The sequence below is a fragment of the Cygnus atratus genome, chromosome 2, assembly GCF_013377495.2.
Source record: "Cygnus atratus isolate AKBS03 ecotype Queensland, Australia chromosome 2, CAtr_DNAZoo_HiC_assembly, whole genome shotgun sequence".
Taxonomy (NCBI): Eukaryota; Metazoa; Chordata; class Aves; order Anseriformes; family Anatidae; genus Cygnus; species Cygnus atratus.
The window spans coordinates 34,005,737-34,028,408 of NC_066363.1; the positions used below are offsets into that span (position 1 = coordinate 34,005,737).

General features: G+C 45.6%; 1 protein-coding gene across 9 annotated transcripts in view; it reads right to left on the reverse strand.

Annotated features, from left to right (window-relative positions):
- Nucleotides 1-3,019, reverse strand: part of HYCC1 (hyccin PI4KA lipid kinase complex subunit 1) — a 43,795-nt gene extending 40,776 nt beyond the window's left edge. For 2 of the 9 annotated variants that reach the window (XM_035562431.2, XM_050708831.1), the window contains exon 1: nt 2,901-3,019. The gene's annotated coding sequence lies outside the window, so the exon portion shown is untranslated. Of the gene's footprint in view, nt 1-2,130; nt 2,698-2,762 lie in introns of those variants that run through there. The other 7 variants (XM_050708829.1, XM_035562432.1, XM_035562438.1 and 4 more) reach the window with 7 other exon arrangements.
- Between the last annotated feature and the right edge of the window lie 19,653 nt (nt 3,020-22,672).

The window sequence follows — 22,672 nt, forward strand, 5'->3', positions numbered from 1 at the left end:
ACATTGTATTTTCATAACACCACATAAATCTACGAGGTTACACAGTCTCTCCAGCAATCAAGCTATTACACATCAGTATTTGCACAGTCTTCAATTTGGGAGGGTTTGCGTGCGTTTTTGTTTGTTGTGTATTTTTGTTGTTTTTAAGCGTAGGAGATTTGGGATCTAGTTCTCCTAACTTCAAAGGAGACAGAGCATACACACACAGAGAAGGTCATATCATCAGGCTCCTCATTTCCTACACAGTGTGACAGGATCTCCTGTTTAAACTTCACGCTTATTACTCTGGCAGACCGACTGCTTGATAACTGTTAATATCTTCAGTAACACACAAGTGCAGCGACTCATGCGCATAACCCCCACCTATGCTAACAAAAGTACCTGCACAAATCCAACGGCAGACTTCAGCATAAGCTTGCACCCAGTCTTGCATTTGCTAGACAGGAAGCACGCCAGGTTATGCGAAGAGGGCATTTACCTAAATGAGGGCTTGGTAATGAACCTGGTGATCCAACTAACGGAGTTAAGTCTAAACTGTTCCCAGTGGAGGCTCTGCATGTTTGCAGAGCAGCCAGGTGATCTCTGCAAGAGTACAAGACCCACTGCGTTTGAATATTATCATCATCATAAACATTTAAGGCTCATTCAAATGCCATTTCCAAGCCTCAAACATAAAAAGCACTCCGCAGGCTCTTAGTCCCAAAGGAAAGCCTGGGAACTGTGACTTTTCTCTCACAAATCACGCGGATTTCTCAAACTTGCACAGAACCTGAAACAAAGTAGCGTCAAGTTGGGCCATAAAATGCATATTTATTTTCTAATCAAAATAGCCAGACAGTAGTCAACATTTAAAAACTAATGATAGTAAGATAAATCTCCAGAACGAACAAGGTGGTTTTCACGTTGCACATACTGAAGTAAGTCACAGATCAGAGAGAACCTACCTACCTTGAGGTAGGATTTAACGAAAAGGCATTTCTTGACATGAACATGTTTCCTTGTGTGCGATAACGTACTAAGAAATAGATTAACTCCGTGGCTTACTGCTAGGCTAGTCATAACATTTGCATCAGTAAGTGGGCTTAGAGCTTAGGGCCAGCCCCATTGTGCTAAGTAAAATACAGATGACACATACCATTTACAGGGCCTAGCCTTGCAATATCTTTCGTACATTCTTGTTTGCAATACAAGTCTTTACAAATTAAAATCCAAGTGACTTAACCATCCAGCTATGCCTGTGAACATGTCTACCATGAACTTTCCCAAGTGAAAGGGAACCCTCCCATTCATGTAGCTATTGCAGAAGTTTCAGATGATTCTGCCCATGAAAGCCTTCTTCCTTTTAAGAAGCATTCTGAGTAAACTTAACTTGTCCCCTGAAACAGCTCACCACTGAAAGGAAGCGAAATGCTAAAATTAATAAATCATCTGCAGCAACACAAACTTCCTCAAAATTGTCACCCCTCTGTTAAAAGGCCTGTTAAAAGCACCCTGTCTCACACAAAGGTTATCACAGAAAAGAAGAAGCTGAGTTTTGCATTTCAAGAGTAGTATTTTCATGTTGTCCCCTTACTCTGGCGGAAAAAACGTACCCAAGCACAATGCCAGATGGATTCAGCTCAACTTTAACGTTTGTTACTATTACCTCAAGTATTTCACTGATGAAAGTGAAATAGACTGGAAGTTAATTTCACCAAGCTTTCCAAGGCTACTGACTTTTCACAACTTAAAAATAACTTGTTGGAAGGTGGAGATGACAACAAAAGCATGGCACTGTCACACAGGAAGGCATGCTGTGAAAGGCACCAGCTTCTGAAAAGATGCTTTGTAGCATCTAGCTGCATTCTCAGAGGCAAAAAAACCTGCAGAAAAGCCTTTTAAAGGCAGTGACAACCAATCATCAACGTCGCTCTACACTTTGCCACACAAAACTGCTCCTTCGCGGTGTCATTTGCTCAAGTCGCTTTTAAAATAACACTAATCATTAAGCCTGAACGTGCAGCTGACAAAACTACTTAGCGGCAATCAATAGAAGCTAATATTTTATTCCTCTACACTCGTCGCGTGTATCGGCAACTGGTTTAGGAACGATCAGAGATCGGCGTTACAAGACACACACTCCTCGAGTACCCAAACCTTTTCCTTGAGGACGCACAACTTTCCTGACAGAGCTAGGGTTCAGCTGGAACAGAAACAAGGAGGGCAGCTCCCAGGATCACAGCAGTCAGCCAGCGGGCGTTATTTCTGCATTGGATATTCCCTTTGGATGACAGCGTGGGACAAGCTGGCACGATTTGGGGCGCGCTGGTACGATTTGGGGTGCGATGGCGCGATTTGGGGCGCGATGAGGTGATTTGGGGCGCGCTGGGCTCAATACCGAAAGCTCCCCCGGCACAGCCTCCCGCAGCACTTCCTCCTCACGACGCCCGGTCGCCAACTCTCGCCGCGTACAACTGTTGCTGCCACTTCTCGCACCCCTGCCCGCACCGCCTCGAGCCGACGCGGCGCGGAAAAACGGTGAAAATTAAAAATAAAAGGCGGAGAGGGACGGGCGGCAGGGCGAGGCTGGCGGCACGCCGCGGCACCGCTGCCGGTGCCCGCCCGGGGGGCAGCTCTTTGTCTGCCCGCCCCCCCCCCAGCCCGCTGCCGCCTCCCGCAGCCCTCGGGGGACGGATTCGGCACGGGGAGGACCGGAGCCTGCGGGGCGCTGCCCAGCCCTGCCCAGCCCTGCCCTGCCCTGCCCTGCCCGCCCCGGCGGGTACCGGCTGCCCGCGGGCCGTGCGGGGCTCTCCGCAGCCGTTGGCCGCCCAACGGCCGCCGCCGTCCCGCGCGGCCCCGCCGAGTTCCCTCAGCGGCCGCGCGCCCCCGCTCACTCCTCGCTCGCTCGCTCGCTCGCTCACCCCGCCCGCCCCGCGGCGCCTCCGCTGCTCACGGACGCGCTCGCCCGCGGGGAGCGACGGCGGGAGGGAGGCGGCGGGCTGGCACCGCCCGAGCGGCCCCTGCCTGACGGCGGCGGCGGCCAATGGGCGTGCGAAGCGCGGTCACGCTAGCCAATGGGGTCCTCTTCTCGCCACCGGGGGCGGGGCCGTCCCGCGGGCAGGGCGGGCGGCGCCGCGGGGCTCTGAGGGAGCTCCGGGGGGGCGCGGGCGGTGCCGTGGGGGTCCCGCAGCCGCTTCACGGCTCCCGGCGGCGCCTCCCGGTTATAAGCGCTGCCCCTGTCCCTGCCCCCTGGGCTCTGTCCTGCTCGGGCTGCTCCGGAGAATTGCCTTGGAATAAAACGGAGCGAGCATAATTAGCCACTTTTTGTTTTAATGATAGTTCTAATTTTATTTATTTTCGTTTGCGCCGCGACGCTTTCCTTGCAGGCGTGCTTCGGGGATTAATTTTTAATCCTCAGAAGCACATGCTTAGGGTAATCCGCGGGATCAGCGCGGATTAAATTAATCAGTAACCTGCGCCGGGGGCTGGCAGGGCCCGCAGTGGTGTCCCCTGCCCCCCCTGTGCCAGGGGGTGTCCCTGCACCCATTGTATCAAGGAGGGGTCCCACTGTGCCAAGGGGGTCCCATTGTGCCAAGGGGTGTCTCCTTGTGCCAAGAGGGGTCCCATTGTGCCAAGGGGGTCCCATTGTGCCAAGGGGGGTCCTATTGTGCCAAAGGGGGTCCCATTGTGCCAAGGGGTGTCCTGTTGTGCCAAGGGGGTCCCATTGTGCCAAGGGGGGTCCCATTGTGCCAAGGAGGTCCCACTGTGCCAAGGGGGTCCCACTGTGCCAAGGGGTGTTCCCCTGCACCCGCTGCTCCAGGGCCCAGCTCCCCCACACCTTGCCCCCACAGCTCTCCTGCCCACAGAGGATCTCCATTCCCACACCAGTCGGTTACACGGAGCTTGGAGCCCAAGGAACTGGCAGGTTCAACGCCTTCGCTCAAAATCCATCCTTCCTGCATTCATACTTCGGTGTCTTTCTGCTTAAGCTGTGTCTCAACCTGTACCATCATAACACTCATGTCCACGGGTGTCCAGTGTGTCGTTCAAATTCAGTGACAATGAAACATATGGGTTATTTTCAAGGATCTCCAATAACACAAATAACACATGAAAACTGCTTTTAGAATGTAAATGTCTTTCTTACTAAGTCATTTCTCTTTATGCTACTCCCACTGTTTTATGGTCTAACTTCATTCTGGCATCAGTTTCTATGACACTGGATAAAATGGGTCTGTTTTCCTGAAAAAAAGAGATGGTATTAGTTCCAACGAAGGTGTAAGGGAGTTCTGTTATTTTACTACGGTAAGATGAAGAGAGACAGTTAAATGACACAGTCTTAGGAACAACTAAACAGAACTTTATGAGTAAGATTTTCTTTTTTTTTTTTTTTTTTTTCACCTTAGAAAGAACATACATCTGAATCAGAGCCAGAATGCTTAATGCTCTTTTTTCCCCTTCTAATTACCAAGTAACGGAGATTCTTTGCATTTCCATCACTTTCTGCCAGCAGTGCAGGCATAAGCAGCTCCCATCAGAACGCTTCCCGCCTGCCGATTGTACCTGTTCCTGAGATCCTTTTGGTTTCTGGGACCACACAATTACCTGACTAGCCAAACCAATTCAGTATGAAGATAACCAAGTGAAAAAAGACCATTTAAAAACCGGATTCTCTTCCCTGACCTGGTTTTGTGCTCAGTCCTGCAGATCTGGGAGCAGCATGGAATACAGAACAAACCATGCGAGTAAAGATGCAGCAGTGCAAGAGGAGTTTAAAACCAAATTTGTCAGCCTGTATCCTCGGTTCTATCACATATACAGCATCAGGAAGGAATACAGGTACTGATGTGAACTCTGTATCCCAGCGCTGCTGTGGGTTGCGACATAAAGGACATGCTAGGTGACCCTGTTAGTTGCAAACAGAGGCAGTGAGATCATACTGTCATTAGTTATTAATGTTACTGTTATTGATGCATTATGACTCTAACAATTAGTAAAAGTAATGAATCATGCACAAATGAAAGGCAGACATACTTCACATGCAGCATATGAAGTACAATGACAGTTCTGCAACTTCAGGTCACATTATTAAAAGAGAATAGTTTACCTGGTATTACTTTCTGATTTTACTTAAACTATTCTAGTGCTTTAGGCATTCCTAGGACATTAGCCTTAAATACCGTAAATGCCCAAAACTGTTTGCAGTGCATCCTTTCACTAAGTATTGATATTTCCATGCATAGAGGTGCGCGTCATTTATTCCCTTTTAATCTTACGTTTGTGGCAGATTTTTTTCCCATTAGAAATCCATTCCAGGTTGCCCTCTAAGAGGAGGGCCACAAAGAATCAAGACTTGTGTTCCACTTCTCCAGCAGCCAAGGTTGCTCAGTGTTGTTTCAGAAACAATTTTTCCAGGAAGCAGTTTCCTTTAGTTTTCACAAAATATTCTTATTGCTCAGGGAAATAATTTGGAACCAACAGCTTCTGCCCATTTGAATATTTTTGATCTGTGTTTTTCATTGTAAGTTCTTATATTCAGATTGCAAACTATAATGGGGTTGTTAGCCTCTTCAAAAATAGAAATCCTTGATAAATAAATACTTAACAACTGTAATCTCTGTCATATGACCGCGTTCTTAAAGCTCAATTCAATGCACAGTCCATTTTCAAAAAAAACAGTGCATCTGGACCTTGGGAAAAAATAGCATTTATTTCCAGTCATCTGATCTGATACCAAATCCACAGCCTGCAAGACACCGAGAAAGGCACTGTTTAGGGAGGCAGACGTTGTGTCACTCCTCTGTCCCAGTCCCAGCCTAGGCCAGGCGAGCCGTGACTGCGGCTGCATGCTGGTAGCACCTCCATGGAGCAATCCTTCTGTGTCAGGCAGGATGGAATAATGCTCACTTCAGAATTAAGAGCAGTCCTGTCTTGATTGGAAATTCAACTAACATTGCGAACGATGCCCAGAACTCGCTCTGCCCTTCACAGAGCCTTTGATAGTGCCTCTGATTTGGACCACAAGCAAGCACCAAGTCATTTTTCTGATCAGCAGAGTTCTAAGGGCTTCGAACCAAATGCAAGGGTCCCCGGAGGCTACTGGTCTGACATCCTCCTTGAAAGCAGTTTCAAGGAAGATAATGCTGGCCTAAGAACAAAAAACGGATATTCTGAAATTTCCTTTCAAATGAAAATGAAAAGTCAACACTTTTTGCAAAACGAATTCTGCAGTTTTTATTTTGGGAAACAACTGGCAGAAATAAAATATTTTGACAGCATCAGATGTTCAGTTTGCACTTATGGTTTTCCTCTTAATATTCTAGTTTCAACAAATAAAATATTTGGATAACTTTTTCTTGAAAACACAAATGAAACTGCTATGTTCCTACAAAAAGTTAAGTTTTATCAAAACCATGTTTTGACAGAAAACTGCTGTGGCCGAAGTCTCTTTACAAGATCTTTCAGGAAAGTGAAAAATCACTAATGTCTGCTTGACTCAAACACTGAAAATCTCAGTCTCAATTTTTTGTATTGTCTCAAAAGCAAGGAACAATGTTTACAACACTAGAAAATAAAATGTAATAGGTTCTGACTTTGCTTAAATTTTAAGGAGAGGCTATGACATGGATCCAGTAAGAGAAAAAAATATATATATATTTTTCTCACTGTACCGCTAATGTAAGGCGAAGTTTAACAAAAATACGGGAACTAAATCTTAATAAATATAAATAAAGAATAATCTGTTCTTACAGCATGAGAGCCAGGAAGCCCATTGCTTCTTCTGCCTCACACTTCCCTGAGAACACATTGCACTGGGATTGTGACGAACACCAGCAGAGGTTAAAAGCACGCACATAGGTTTGTAGCGCAGCAATTACCAGGATTAATTGCTGGAAGGGACAGACATAAACCTTGCCTCACAGCCCACACAGCCTGGAGTCCTAGAAACCAGCACTCGAGGTAGGGGAGGGGAAGAGGAGAAATGCGTGGAGGTTGCTCTCACAAGACAAACAAGCAACTACACAGCGTCAGGACAGAATCGCGAGCAGGGGAGGCTGTGTTGGCGAGCTGGAAGAAAGTGGCAGACACCCACCCGAGCACGAAGCCCCCTGTGCATCCCGCAGCACCGCGGCCCTCCCTGCTAAGCGAAGTACCAAAAGAAAGGCTACCAAGCAGCAGGAGTTTTATGCGATATCCCCTTGCAATGCTGTCCTGTGGTTGCTGATGAAGTGGGTGGGGTTGGGCTCGGCGCTAGCGGCTGGCGTTGCATTATCGCTGACCCTCGGGTCCTGCTGGTGAGCTCTGCCTTTGAATCACAAGGGCTGGAATCCCAAGCACATGCTTTGCTAATGGAAGCTCTCCCTTCTGATGTAACCCCATTAACCCCTGAAACAGGGAGGTAGATCCAAGCCTACAAAGCCCGTCTGTCTTCCGACGGACCGGATAAGAGGCTTGATGCTCTGTGTTAAGCCCTTAGTACGTATACTGCAGTTGGCTTCACGCAGAACTGGTGGAAGCAGCCCTAAAAAGCAGAACCAGTAGTCCATACAGCAAGATCAGTTTGATCTGACACAGCCTGACCCCCACCACTCCATCCGACTCCCAGCTGTACCTCTTCCAAGACACAAGAACCAGCGTTGGTCCAAAGACTCCGCATTTCAATCTATTCCCCTGGAGACACTAAGGCTTCAACTGTATTACTAAGGTTCATAGCCCTGAGGGAGCATAACGTTTGTTTTAAAGCAGATAGGGTAACATATCACAGGGCTAAACTGCAGCAAGGGAGGCAGAAGATGGGCGTTAGGAAGTCCTGCTCCAACCACACAGATAGCTCTGCAGCTGGAGCAGGTCGTGGGAAGAAAATGTGGAATTACCATCAGGTCAGTTTTTAAGAACAGTTCAGGTGCACTGACCATGATTTAAGGTGGACACAGAGAACTGAGCGATACCTCTTTGTGAGTTATCTTCTGATCTTTTGGGCTTTTATCAGCTGCACTTATTCTCTCAAAGTAATGGGTTACAGTCTGAATATTTTAAGACTTTAGGGAAACTTGAAATACTAAATTACTGTTTTATAGAATGCTTTTAGAATAAAAATGTGAATACTGTTAATGGGAATGTAAGTATTCTTAAATAGGAATACAAGTGTACCAAAAAGTTACCTACTTGAAGCAAAATACAAAACAGACATGAGGTAGTAGTTACCTTTGTCACCTTTTCTGACAGATTATAACCAACTTTGTCTTCTTTTATAGTTGGCATCTATATCTTTCCAATTCTTAAGGCGTTGCTATTTAATTTTTCTATTGTATGTTTTATTATTAACTCTGGTAATAAAACCTCGTACGTTTCCTGAGGATAAAGACCTGTTTTTTCCCCAGCTCCATACTACTTTCACAGTGCCCAAATGAGATATAATTCCAAACAAGTCTTTGCACCCCTCTCTCCGTGCATTTTAATAGATGCTTACGGGGCTTTTGTGATATTTCATTTGAGAAGGTTTCACTTGCTCAAAACAATCAGACTAGGTGCCTGCTCTTGCTCCGTCAAGAGCATCAACTGTTTTGTTTTCACTAAATATTTTGTTTTCCTGCCAGCAGAGAGCCTTTCTACTTGGTCAAGGACAAAATTCCAGCCAACTTTTTTTTTAATGTGAACAATAAAAAAATCTTGCCAATAAGGCTCACTTTCCTCCTAATGTGGGAGGTCACAAATTTGGTCTAATCATGTGGCCGTTTTCCCTAGAACTTACAAATGTTGACTGCAGAGACCGGCTTCAGTCTTAGACACTGTGCTAAGGAGGAGAAGCAGACTCTTAAGTTAATCAGGCCATTAGTGCCCTGCTTTCTTGCTGTCTACTTTCTCAAAGCCTGACATTTTAAAGAAGAAAAACTTATTATTCATAGGGCTATTATCCGGAGAAAAGAGTACGTTCAAATTATGGACTTGTTATTTGATATAGATGCACCCTGTTGATTTTTAGAAAGTCACATCTCAGCCCAGCAGCCTCCTTGCTTCACGTGGCTCAGCTTGTGCTCTGTTTTATCTGATGGCATCTCACTGTAGCATCATTCTGTCGTGAAGAACATTGGTGTAGCACTGGCTGAAATTAAGAAAGGACCACACGCATTAGGTACGTATCACATATCCGATCAAACCGCTGGGACGTCCAAGGGGAAAAAAAGTTTCTGTTTTGTGCAAGAACTTCATGATCTTAGATGCTATGTCCTGATAAAATCAGATCAGCATTTGACAATAGCCAAACATATTTTCAGCCCGTTTCTCTAACTCTGCTGTAGACGTGTATGTTCCAGCCTTGCAGCCCTTGTGCGTGTCACTGCCAGTGACTGACTTGTCTCCTGCCTTTTCTGGGGATTTGCTCTCTGTTTGACAGATTAAAATTATAGCCAGTTATGTTGTAGGGTTGTGGCTTTATTCACCACTAAATAACCGTCATAAGACACATCACTCACTCAGACAGCCCTGAGTCTTAAAACTGACCGGATGCCAGAAGGTCGGGTGCTGGCAGGTGGGGGGAGATTGACTGTTGATAGAAACAAAGTGGGAGGGTTTCGCTTTTCCTTTGGAGAAATCACTCCTAAGGAGGAACTGAGGGGAAAAAAAAAAAAAAAAGTATAACAGAAAGCCTGAGATGGCATTGAGCAAGGGATGCCGAATGAATGAAGCTCTATAGCTGGCAAAAAGCAAGCAGCCGACAAACAGAATTGCACATGCACATGTGCACGTATACATCTGTATTTGTGGCCACCCTTGGAGCATATAAACCCCGCTGCCACGAACCACAGCCCAGTGACCCGACTGGTGACTACGTTTTAATAGCCACCATGCTTTTCAAAGCATCATAAAAACGAAATGCACTCTGTAAATGCTAACCACTGAGAGAGCTATCACATTTTGACAGAAAGGAAGCCTACTACAGCAAAGCTTTTTCCCTCCCTTGGCACAGGACCTCTCATCACAAGCATCCCCAGCGGTATTTCCCATTGTCACAATGACATCTACTGGAGGGGATGGGGTTGAACACGGATTTCTCTGTCCAGATGTTAACACTTCCAGCGGCAGCAGGGCCGGTGCAAATCCTCGTACTAAAAACTGGTGGAGGGGTGAAATGGGCAGAAAGCAACATGTCAATGTTATTGCTCTATTTTACACTCCCTCAAGAGACGCGCGATAAAAAAAGAATGAGAGGAAATGATTCAAACCTCGTCTACAATGTGTAAATAAAAATGACCCAGCCACATATTTTTAAATGATTAGATGAAAAGGAAATGAACTTGTTAAATATCTCTTAAAAGATATAACAATCACTAACTTTAGAAGAATACGTCGCTGTGGCACTCCAAAGATACGTAAGTCCAAAACACAGGTTTGTTAAAATAAATGAAATATTAGAAATTGGTTATGCAAACCAGTATAAATTGAAAAGAAAATGTATAGAATGCTTTTACATTTCAGGTGTTTAATTTTATTCACAATAAAAATACTGAATGCTTACATGAAAAAACTAGTATATATTCTTGCTACATTTTCACTTGAGGAGGTCCCACTGCCTGCACAGGGCAAGACAGGCGTCAAGTCCATCTACTGCCCTCTTCCCTTCCCTTCCCTTCCCTTCCCTTCCCTTCCCTTCCCTTCCCTTCCCTTCCCTTCCCTTCCCTTCCCTTCCCTTCCCTTCCCTTCCCTTCCCTTCCCTTCCCTTCCCTTCCCTTCCCTTCCCATGGCCAGGTTTTGCCATGAAACCAAACAAAAACAGTCCTGGTCAAATAAACTTGCAGCCTAGCATGGCACAAACCCAGACTTACAAAAAAAAAAAAAGTCTTTAACAAAATGAGGTGTTTTGACTCCCGGAGTCTCCTTTTCCTTCTAGTGTAGGAATAGAAACAATAACAGGGGCCTGCAGATGAGCGGGTGGTCTGAAATTTGTGTATTCTTCAGAAAATTCACAATATACAACATCAGGAAATTTTTCCATAAGAAGGAAATTCACTGGGATAATAGAGAGAGGTGAGGACAGAAGAAGAACACGAAGGAATCATTGCAGTTGGCATGCTTGATGAGAGGAACATGGCGGAAAGCAAGAGGAGAGGAAATGAGACCGCTGGGGCAGCCAGACGTGGGGCTTGGAGGGCAAGGCCCCAGAGCTTGAGCTTGGCAACAGGCAGAGGTACACTCGTGGACTCAAAGTGTGAAATCAACACTGGAAGGTACTGTAGGACCAACTGGGAAGAAGCAGTGCCTGTGTCTGGGAGGGCAGTGAGGAAGAGCACTGTATATTGCGTGTGCTGAGCAGCTGCTCCATGTAGGAACGGGTAGGAAGCCTGATATGCCCTCGGCCCAGCTTCCTGAGCATGCTTGTCCTGGATTTCAGGCTGCCTAGAAATCAGAAGAGCATTGGCAAAGCAATTTGGCAGCAGATGGCTGCTGCTAAAAGAAGACAGCTACTGCCCAAGGTATTAGGCCAGAAACATGCTGTCAGTGCTTGGCAGCTCGGGAGTGAGCTGAAAGGTGGGGGTCACACAGCTGAAAGGAGAGCACCGCTCCCCCGGTAGTGATGTACCTCTGTTGGAAAGGGAAAAAAATAAATTAAATTAAATTTAAAAAAAGATGCTTCAAAAGGATTTTACAAAAGACTTCTTCAAACAACTCCGCTTAACCAACAATTTTAGTTAAATCACAATTTTAGGGAACACTACTGCCTTTTCTTTGCAGGACGTCTCCCAGCTAGCTGGAGCAGTAGTTACAGGAGCTGCCGGTGCATGCAAGTATTTAACGCCTCCCTCCATGAAACACTGCCCTCAGCAGGGTTAGGGGCATCATAAAGGAGGGGAAAAAAAAAAGGCAAAGTCACAAATATGGCATAGGAAGAAGACAAAAAATGAATGAAAATACTCAAAAAGTGTTTTTGAAATGTGGGAAAGCAGCGTCTTAGCACTGCTGTACTTGAAGAATGCCTCTCACCTCAGTCTGAGCAGGTTTCTTCCCACAACCCAAGCCTCTGGCTATCACCTTTTTTTTTTTTTTTTTTTTGTGTGTGTGTGTGTGTTTGTGTGTGTGCTGAAATATGATACTTCTGCCTTCAGCCAGGGCCCTGTCTGCACTTTCCAGACTATGAGTTATGAGTCCCCTCGTCCTCCACACATAACTATTTCTGTTTTCTCCGGAATCAATGACAGTGGTAATGAGCAGCCAGCTTAAACTCTATTATCTTATACTTGCATGTGAAAGCCATTAGATAAAGCATATCTCTAAAACAGTGAAACTGTCCACACGTACAATTCTTAGGCTTGCCATCCTCCTATCCGGCAGGATTGGATTTGTTTGAATTTCCATTACAACCTCTCTCCCCTTGCCTCTGCCAGTTTGTCTCCACAGGGAGCTGCTGAGAGGTGATCTTCCCCTCCTGTGTCTTCTCAAAGGGTTTATGAGTGTTTCGGCTCCTTTTCATCTTCAAGGTCTCAGACTGAAGTTTGTTTCTCCTTGGAGACTGCGTGCAGTGTCCCTGAGTCTGCTGGCTTCGCCTGTTATCTTTTCCCTGTGAGCCTGGCTGGTCTTGTGCGGGGACCGACTGCACCTCCTGCTCTTTGTTTGCTCTTCCCACAGCCTCAGGCTAAGCTGAAGAAGATGGGACACCCAAAATTCAGCCTGTACAGATCCTGTTTTCTCTCCATGATCCAGACATGTACCTTTCATTGGCTTGTTGCATCCCAGTGCTAAGAGTTTTATTACTTCTCCTCATTTTTGTCAGTTGCCCGCTGTAAACGTCCCAAACCACCGTCATTCACACCGGTCAGATCAAAGATCAGCCTACATGTGACTGTGGCTGCACAAAGACCACCAAGAGCACTGATTGCTCATCTTCATTATGCTCAGGTCAGCCTCAAAAGTCCACCTTAGGAATCTGCAAATACCTCACTGTGTAACTTCAATGAAGATTAGGACAGCGTATTCTTACAGTATCAGAATTTCTTATACAAATGTCAGTACAAAAATTTGTTTTGACTGAACTAAAAGAAGCAATACAGCTTTTATTTTATTTTATTTTTCACACGCACACACCCCGAAATATCCTGTTTACTTACCTACCATTTCAACACAGACAACACAACCTCCTGGGGCAGACACAACTTAAGGGAGAGCTGGAGTGCAACACCCGTGCAGCTGCTCTGATTAATGAATGGGACCAGGACATCCTCATCTCGGGGAGACACAATCTATCAGAGGTAATTGATAGATTACCAAATTGATAGATTACCAAATTACCAAAGCTCACCCAACCTGCCCCACTGTACTTCGGGCACAGCAGCATTGTTCTGGAGGCCGGTGCAGAAGCTGCTGGAGATAAGTTTGCCCCCCCCCTTTCTCCATTTACATTTACAATTTCCTTTCTTCTCACGAGAACAGAAAAAAAAATAAGCCTTTGCAATCATCGGTCGCTGTTCTTGAGCCTGACCTTCTGCAGGGCTGGCTCTCTGCTTCGCTTAGATCTCTGTAGCTCAAGATCTATGTCAATAAGACTAATGTTTTTAGACACTTGGCAAGACCAAACCAGAGGGGATGCATCTTGCAAGATTAAGACTGTTTGGAGTAGCCCTTTGAACATCATACCATGCTCCTCACCGGCCACGTAGGGCTGCACCTCCCCAGTACATTTCACAGTTCCTGTGTTGTGGGACATCGTGTTTCTCGGTCCCTCGAGACACAAAGCCTTACTTCACCCTGTACAGTCTCATCTCTGCGATGGAGTCAGTGCAGCCAGCCTCTCACCTGCTGCAAGCATCACTTGCGTGGCCCTGCAGTAACACAGCTGCTTGACAGCACACGCCAGGGCTGCACAGGGCAGGGAAAAACCCATCCGTCTAAAGAAAGCCTCGGGAGGATTTCAGATAGGTTAAGTGAATTGTTCCACTGAAATTCATCCAGAATACCACACCGAGCTGGACTCGCGGTTTTACTAAGTGCTTACATCTCTGCTGACATCAGTGATCTGCAGCTGTTCACAACAACATGAATCTGGCCTTGGAGCTGACGATCCTGTGGCTTGCAGGCAGGAGGGGGGCGGCGAGAAGTGTTGTTTATTTTGGATAAAAGTGGGTCGGGGGCTGTGTCACAACCCCCTCGCTGCCTGGTGGAAACTAGTGACTGCCCTGTTATGTCCATGCAGTGGTGTGTGTGTTACTGGGGAGACACCAGCACATTGCCACGGCCGACAGAGTGAGACACCATAGCGTAACAGGCACTGTCTGACCTTTACATATTCATAAAGGCTTTCATTAATTTGTTTGGATTCTGGATTATTTTCTAAAGCAGCAACAACACACGCTGCTGAAGGCAGCAGCTCTGTTCCCAGCATCCCAGCAACAGGCACTCACTTAACACTGCCTGGGCTGGCATCCAGACAGACCCAGCACTTCTCCCAACCCCTACCTCGTGCCCCTATCTCTCTCTGTCACCTCCCCGGCCACCCCACCACGGGTTTCGCTGTCTGTGTGCCAGGGATTCAAGGTCTAGCTCTGATGCAGCCCAGCTGCATAACCTTGGCTCACGCTTCTGGGAGGATTGCAAGGCTGTGGCCAAACGCCGTGAGAAGGTCCAGGCAAAATAAGGGAAGGTAAAATTGGAGAGGCAGGTGAAAACTTGGTGAAAGACTGGGTGAAAGACAGCAACCCCACAAACTTGATGATCTGCTCCAGAAAGCAGCAAAGGCCAGCCCACCCCGTCCTGACAGGTGCTGCAAGGACTCTTCGGTGCCTTTTGTGGGGACATGAGCATGCAAACTCTGGTAGCTTGTTAAATCCCAGCTATCTTGTATGTGTGTGAGCCAATAAATTGTTGCTTTATACTTTTAAGCTGTGTTTGTCCTGACTACAGAGACTCTTTACATATGGCTAAACGTGCTGGAACCTAAAAGGATCAGTTACAGTCAACTGCAGAGCAGCTTCCCTTAATCATCATTAATCATTGTTTCTTTCAAAACCAGCTTCTTCCTACCCACAGAACAAATATTTAGTCAAATGAACATGACAAATACATCAGTGTCATTCCAAGATGGTTCCTCAAAACTCGTTAGTGCGAGCAGCCTCATTAGCACTGAGTCTCGAGGCTCCTTCAGCAGTCATTCAGAGCTCAGGCTGCTCCCAGGCCCTACACGTCTCCCCCCTCTGTGCCATAAAACACTTCCAAAGCATCAGCCCAGTGCATGACTGGGGAGAGAGGAGCTAGAGGGGCAAAGTATTTTATTTTCTTCAGCTCGATGCTGGAATGACTCATTTTTTTGTACAGTCTCTTCACTTGCTAACTAACCAGATTTCCTGAGCCTTTATTACTCACCAGAGCTCATGCGAATTCTCTTGGGAGTGGGTGAAGTTGGGCTTAGCCTTTATGCATGGCACATGCATGCTATCCCAGCGATGAAGAGAGCAATAGGACCAATTCTCCTAGGTAGGGTGGAACAGCAGCAACAGGAGAACACTGCAGCCACACAAAGGGCCTGCTGGCTGGGCGTATAGGTTCCATACTCCCTGAATTTCACGCAGCAGGCCATGCAAAATGATGTTACTCCTCCCAAAATAAACCGTACCACTTATTTATAATTTGTGAGAGCCTCCATCACACCTGCAACAAGCAAGCTCTGACATATACTTACCCCTTCTCAAACCTTTCTCTCCTTGCATTATCTCTCGGAGTGGGAAAACTAGAAACCAGTGCCAAGGGATTGAGAACCACAGCCAGCATGAAGTCCATGTGTGAATGGAAATCTGTGAAAATTTATTCCATAATAACATTTTCATAATACAGAAAGGGACATAGAACAAAACAATCCGCAGAAGTTTGTGAGTGCTACTGTCTTACTCACCAAAATCCCTAGTGAGCTCTCCATCCACCTTGAAGTTCCCACTAGAATCAACCCTCAGAAAGTATCTTTTACATCCAGACATTCAAACAAGAAGTGTTTAACAAGGAATAAAAGTTTTACAAGTTTTAAATGATCACTGGCTCATGCTTCTTTTTCTTAACATAACCCAGAACAAGCTATAACTGAGATGGCATTTTAATCTTCGTGTGATGTTATTCTAACTTTTAACATCAACAAGCCAACAGTAATTCTTACTGTCATAAAAAATCAAACAACAACAACAACAATAAAAAACAGATTGCTTCTAAGGCCATTGGGCAATTACATAAGTAACATCATAATGTTTATAACTGGATATTTCAGATGAATGTACATGACTTTGTTCCAAAGGAGGTGCCCCAACCGCACGTCTCTTGAGGATGACTCATGCATTGTTGTCTTGAAGGCATCCCATTACAGGCAGCATTTGGAATGGAAAAATGTGATTTGTTTAAAAATGTATATATAGAACTGCAATCATGTGGACCAGTGGGGCGTAGAGGCTGCGAGTTCCTCTAAATGATGAGAGAATCCAGCATCACCAGGAAGGCAGTTCTGCTATTTCCTAGTTGCTGCTACAAAAACAAAACAAAACAAAACCCATGTTAAAATTGTGCCTCCGTAAGGGTTTTTCCCATGTGTTGGCAAGCCTGTCTTTGTGTGTGTGTGTGTGTATTCAAAGAAGCAGCAATTTATTTATTGGCTTATTCAGGTAGAAGAGATTCAGGAATAACCCTTGTTCATTTGGGGAAATCAGTAAAAAGCTGTCAGTTGGAACTACTCATAGCAACTTTTTCTGTTTATGAGATCCAACATTTGGGAGCATTCCTTGGTAGCTGTGATGGCAGCTATGTTCAACTGTTAGATCTGTGCTCCTTTTCTGTACCTCAGTTCAGCTGAGGGTAAAGCTCACAGAGGCAATGGTAATTCAGATGGAATCTCTCCCTGGCTTCATTGTCCCTGCATTGTCTTGTATATTCCTATTTCAAAAAATAAAAATGTAAACCTTTCAAATTCATGTTGAAAATATTCACTTTCAAGGAGTTCAAATACAGATTTTTACTGGAAGAGCAGATAATATTTATTATTTGGCTGAAAATACATCTCTGAGCTGCCAAAACCTTAATTATGGAGAGACTGACACCGTCCACAACACAAGAAGGCAGCGTTACTCATTGAGTTGGACTTTGCACAAACAGTTCTACTACTCCCTGATCTTGTTTCCAGCTCTGAGGCTAACCTACTGTGAGCTTTAACAAGTTCAGACACTGCCAACTTGTGGAGTGGATCTGTTAACACTGAGAGCCATCCTCAACAGGAGATATCGAGGTGCAGCTAATCCTTTTCCTTCTGGGCTTCTCCCAGGAGAAGACTAGGTCTGAGGAGGAGAAGACAGCATTTGGGGGCTCTGGTTGCTAGAACACGCCGAAGGGCAGAAGGTGCTGAAGAGAGACAGGTGCTACACTATAGCATGTTGTCACTTTAAGGTTATGGGATTTAAAAGTCCCTAAACTGAATGCAGGTTTCAGTCCTCATCAAGTTCATGCCCACTAACTTTAAGTATGGAAATCAAAAAAGCTACTTCTTTTTTCACACCTCATTCCCCTCATTTTTTTTTATCCTACGGTTACTATGACCTCGCTGCAAAATCTCCCTCACCAGGGCTGCTTGCTCTTCTGACTCATGGGCAAGGAAATCCAGGGCATCTGCAGGACCAGCAGAGCAGCAGGACGTGCAGGATCCAGGAGCACAGCAGGACGTGCAGGATCCAGGAGCACAGCAGGACGTGCAGGACCAGCAGAGCAGCAGGACGTGCAGGATCCAGGAGCACAGCAGGACGTGCAGGACCAGCAGCACAGCAGGACGTGCAGGATCCAGCAGCACAGCAGGACGTGCAGGATCCAGCAGCACAGCAGGACGTGCAGGATCCGCTGTCCCAGCCCCTGGCCAGCTCCCATGGGACAGCCTCGCAGGGCACCAGGACAGCAAAACCAACCCAAACACTGGTGTGCTGACACACGCTTGCCATGTTTTGCTGCTCTGCTGACATGTTATTACAACCCACACTAGAACAGTTACTGGTCTGGCTTGGAGACACATACAAATATTATTTTTTCCTCGAGGAAAGGGCAGAGAAGTGAATTGGAATAAAAGTATTGTAGGCAGCCTAAATATTTACCGTTCTCCAGAGTGGAAAAGCTAAACTAGAGGTCTGGAATTAGTGCCGAACATTAACAAAAAAAGAAGAGATGCATTCAGTGTAGCGCAGATGTTAATGACTAAAGGGCTTTGTGCAACGCATCCTGTGGCAGAATTAACCTCATCTCACCCACCGGCTGGGGTCAGCCAGACAGGGATCTGGAGTCCTCTGCTTTCCTTCTTGTATTGCTGATTTTATCTGTTCCCAAAAGCGGATTATTTTCAGAGTATTTACAAGCATTTGTCACAAAGGCCTCCTTTGGCTGGCCCTGGCGATAAATCATTCCCCAATGAGCCAAGGTGGAAGTGCTGACGGTGAGGAAGGACCGCCGCCTGCCACAAGGCATATACCAACCTGGGCTGCCAGGACAACACTGCACTCGGTCACTAACCCATCCTGTCCCAAACCTCACCACTGAGATCCGGATGCGTTGTGTTGCAACGACAGTGCAATTAAATAGCATGAAATTCACCCAGAGAGGGCAGGGGGTATCTGCTGCATCAAGATGGCTACCTGCTTGCATCGAGTTTTGGGTACTAAAATTACTCTCTACCATTGGGACCCTAAAATTGGAGGCACAAAGGCTTGAATTGTAGCCAACACAGAGAGAGCAGACCCAGTCCCAGGAGGACAGTGACCAGCCATGCTGGGGTCACCTCAGCTCCCCCCTTCTCCCAGGGCAGCCCCACTCTGCCTGCTCCCTGACACCGGAGTGCCACTTTCACTTCCTGCTTAGGGTAACACGCAGCTAAACTTCAGCAGTTACGTGGTCTGCAAAGAGTCACTTCGTCAGCTGAGGCTTCGCTTGTGAATTACTTTGTGGTCTGGGGTTCTCAAGATAACCAAGGGGGACCTTAATCTTTAATGCAAAAAGGCAAAGAAACTAACTTTCTTACGTCATGTACAAGCAAATAAAGAACAAGCACATTTTAGCCTCTCTTTCCTCTGCCTTTAAAGCTCTAATGCACCAGGCATCTACCAGAAAATTTGCAATAGCAGGGGCTGTTGTAAGCCACAGTTCACAGAAGTGTACGTCTGCCCTCCATTAAACTGAAGGCATGAGTCTAAAGCATGACGGGGGGGGGGAGGGAAAGGAAAAATTGAAACCAGTGCTGAGAAAGCCTTAATTCAAGACAGTAAAACAACTCTCCAAGCCAAGAAAGCAGAAGGACCTCTAATAAACTGATTAGGAAGGAGTATCCTGGAAATAGTTCAGACCTGAGAAAATCCTTCAGACAGAATCCCCCTCGTGCTCTGGGACAGCTCAGAAGGGCTCACAAAAGGTGGCACAAGATGTCCTTGCACAGAAGAGGTTGCTGGCACCCAGTAAGACCAGTGAGAGTTAAAAACGTACCAGTCAAAACCAGAATGCTGATTTCAGCTGTCCCACTGCTCCTGAGAGAGCAAGGAAGCAAACGTTATTTGATCTCCTTAATGCATGCAGTAAGGTGTCCCAGCTAATGTGGTGATAAACCCACCTCATCCTTGAAGTTTATGCCCCCTGTGAGTGTCAGTGCTGCGACTTGTCCTGGTCCCCCTTCTGCCATAACACAGTTAAGGTTTTCATATGCAGCTGTACTGCAAAAAAGAACTGGTCTGGGAAAAATTAAAAACAACCTGGAGGCTTGGTTTGTTTCATTTTGTTAAATATCTGGGATGGGTTAACATAAAAAAAATCAGAAACATTACAATTTATAAAGCTTTTTGCCACTTTGCTAGATAATATACCTGAGACCCACACGTGGTATGTTGCAGAGGCAAACCTGCTGATAATCCCTGGCTTAAAACCATCCCCAGTTAAGTGTCTGTTTTCATCTTTGATGTCATATTCCCATTCATCCAGTAGCATCTGACTTGAGTGCTTGTCATTGACCTTTTTGTTCTCCGATGTGACGTGTTGGCTTGTATTTCTCTAACCAACGGAATATGATTTGATCACAAATTCAAGGGGAGAACTGTCTTTAAAAGCAGTGTCTGTTAAATATATAATTAGAGACTCATCTGGGCGATCTTTCTCTCTTGCCAAAAGTGCCAGCTCTGCTTCAGTCCATATACACTTAACAAAGCCTGTTGCCATTCCCTAGAGCCACGGCTTTCTATTTGACTCCACTGCTTCATCAGGACTGTTGGCTCTTCGCACAGCAGCACCCCTCAGGTCCATCCGTCATTCATGCTGCATAAGCAGAAGACACTCGACCTGCCACAAAAGCCAGCCAAAGGCATTTGAATCTTTCACTACAGTGCTGCCAAAAATAGAAACATAATACTGCTAAGCATCACTGTAACATCAAAGCTTTTGGAGAGGATTGCCATGCTTTTGAAGGGAGGTGGCCTGGCACAGGAAGGAGGGACTTTTCTCCCAGCATCCTGATCTCAGTGGGATGAGAGCTCCCTTGGGATCCACCATTTCATGGTGAAATCTGCACTGCAAGTTGGCATGAGACATTCCCCATATCCAACACAATCCCGTTCTTCCCCCTCACTTTCCTCCTAAGACCGTCAACTCTCCTCATTTTCCCCATCTTCCCCAACATAACCCACTTTGCCCACAAAAGGCAGAGGCTGTGCTCATAGAGGAAGGGGAGGGTGAAAGTAGCATTTCTTTATCTGAACGGAGGAGTAGCATGGGGAGAAGGGTGAGTAGACCCAGGCTCAAGACAACAAGACAAAAAGCTAGAATGACAGCTCTATCAATATCATGGCAGTAGTTGCCATCACCAGTCCAAATCATGGTGAAATAAGGTGTCGTCACACACATTCAGATTCAGAACTTCTAGTCTTTTACTCCAGCCTTTGTCCTCTTTAATTCTAGTCTTGCTTTGTGAATTGGAAAGAAAACAAGGCAAAAGTGGACAATCACAATTTATAGACAGTATATATGAAATTATTAATGCTAGCATGACAAAAGGGAAATTAATCTGACCCCAATGCCAAAGCAGCAGAAGAGCATCCTACTGAAAATATCCTGAGTTTGGGTCTCAGTCTAGCAAAGAGCTGAACATGACCAGTACTCAATGTACTTCTGAGTCCATACTGCAGAACCAGACCCTCCTAATCTTCTAAATTTCAGCATGATACAGTTATTACTTCAGCTTCTCAATGGAAACATTTCTATCACAGTGTGGATTAGAAATTATTGGATTAAGCAAACAACGCTCACAACAACGTTTCAGAGTATTCAGCTGTGCTGCACTAACCCAGTTAGCAGCATTAGTTCATCCCTCAAAATACAATTTGATATACTTTCAAAACCGCAATAGATATGATACTTTGTGCCAGAACAGTTATTTCCCTGTCAAACTTATAAATAAAATGCACTTCAGAGAAGAGTATAATCCCTTTCCATTTTTAATTTTAACCTCAGTTTGTGAATCAGAAGATAAGACATCATAAAACTGTTAATGTTTGTAAAGTGCTTTGAGAATAACAATGTGTTTAGATGAGACACAACACATTATGATGCTTTCATTTGTATTAAATTCCCAATTTATGTTACAAACTGCCCATTTCATTGAAATGATTTGAATTTAATTTCTCAGATTTCATGAGGAGCTGACTTCTACTTTTTCTAATTCCCATCCCAAAATACTGAGTAAGAGATTTTGTACCTGAGATTACACGATTTTCTGCCATCACTCCAAGATTCTGGTGTCTTAGAAATCTAGGACCTGAACATGTATTTTTTTCTCATCTTGACATGTTCTTCCTTTGTGGCTTTGTGCATTTACACACAGCAGTGCATATATACACACAAGTACACCCACACATAAACGCTAGCTGGTTTTCATCAAAAATAATATAGAATTTCACCTCAGCTAGGACACTTATTCTTAAGACCATTTAAATTTAAACTAAATGTAGAATTTTCTCTCCAATACAGCATCCAGGCTGCTCATGGTGATGGAGCTGCTCCCACGTGCCTTGATATCACTCTCTGCTCCCAGATCACCACCACTGCTGGAGCAGCCAGACCTCACTGCTCCCACACGCGCCCTTTGTCTGTGAATTTCTCTCTCATATAGTAAAATTTGTAAAGCCAAGTGTGTCAGTGCACTTATTTCAATGAAATAAAGGAGGTTTAGGTTAGAAATTAGGAGACGTTTCTTCTCAGGAAGAGTAGTAAGACAGTGGGACGGGTTGCCCAGGGAAGTGGTAGTGTCACCGTCCCTGGGGGTGTTTAAGGAAAGGCTGGACGTGGTGCTTAGGGACATGGTTGAGTGGGTGACATTGGTGGTAGGGTGACGGTTGGACCAGATGGTCTTGGAGGTCTTTTCCAGCCTTAATGATTCTGTGATTCAATGATAAATACATTACAACTCCCTCCTCAGCCCACACAGGCCTGAGCCTTGCTGCCACCTTGTCAGAGCAAGGCTGAGCCTGAGGAACTTCAAAGCGAGAGCTGGTGTGGTCTCCATGCATTGGCTGAAACCATTCACTCACTGCTCACGGATGCACACAACTACCACCAGTCCCTAGAACAACACAGCTTCAAAACCCCTCAGGTGAGGAACTGAGCCTAAACCTCTAAAAACAAGCCTTGACCTGGTCTCTTGGGCGAGAGGGGTTCCCTGGAGGTGTTC